Source organism: Limulus polyphemus, unplaced genomic scaffold (genome assembly GCF_000517525.1).
Source record: "Limulus polyphemus unplaced genomic scaffold, Limulus_polyphemus-2.1.2 Scaffold2544, whole genome shotgun sequence".
NCBI classification, from domain to species: Eukaryota; Metazoa; Arthropoda; class Merostomata; order Xiphosura; family Limulidae; genus Limulus; species Limulus polyphemus.
Window position 1 is genome coordinate 1 of NW_013668154.1, and position 1,261 is coordinate 1,261.

Sequence of the window (1,261 nt, forward strand, 5' to 3'; positions counted from 1 at the left end):
TATTTGTACTATTAAATTATTTGTACTATTATATTATTTGAACTACTAGAATATTTGTACTACTAGAATATTTGAACTACTTTAATATTTCTACTAATAGATTATTTAAACTACTATAATATTTCTACTATTATAATATTTGTACTATTAAATTATTTGTACTATTATATTATTTGAACTACTAGAATGTTTATACCATTACATTATTAGTACAATTAGATTGTTGGAACTACTGGAGTATTTGTACTATTAGATAATTTGAACTATAAGAATATATTTACTACTAGATTATATGAAGTACTGGATATTTGTACTATTAGATCATTTGAACTACTGGAATATTTGTGCTATTAGATTATTTGAACTACTACAACATTTGACTATTAAAATATTTGTATTATTAGATTTTTGAACTGCTAGAATATTTGTACTATTAAATTATTTAATTACTGGAATATTTGTACTATTAGATTATTTGAACTACTAGAATATTTGTGCTACTAAATTATTGGAACTACTAGAATATTTGTACTAGTAGAATATTTGAACTACTCTAACATTTCTACTATTAGATTATTTGAACTACTATAATATTTCTACTAATAGATTATTTGAACTACTGGAATATTTGTACTATTGGCTTATTTGAACTACTATAATATTTCTACTATTAAATTATTTAAACTACTATAATATTTGTAGAATTAGATTATTTGAACTACTAAGTATTTGTACAACTAGAATATTTGCACTATTAGATTATTTGAACTACTATAATATTTCTATTATTATAATATTTGTACTGCTAGAATATTTGAACAACTTTAAAATTTGTACAATTGGCTTATTTGAACTGCTATAATATTTGTGCTATTCGATTATTTGAACTACTAGAATATTTGTACAATTAGTTATCTGAACAACTAGACTATTTGAACTAGTAGAATATTTGTAAAATTAGTTATTTGAACAACTAGACTATTTGAACTACTAGAATAGTTGACTATTAAATTATTTATACAATTAGATTATTTGAACTACTAGAATATTTCTACTATTAGATTATTTGTAAAAATAGCTTATTTGAACTACTAGAATGTTAATACTATTAAATTATTAGTACAATTAGATTATTTTAACTAATAGAATGTTTATACTATTACATTATTTGAACTACTAGAATATTTGTACTATTACATTATTTGAACTACTAGAATATTTGTACTATTAGATTATTTGAACTGTTACATTATTTGAACTA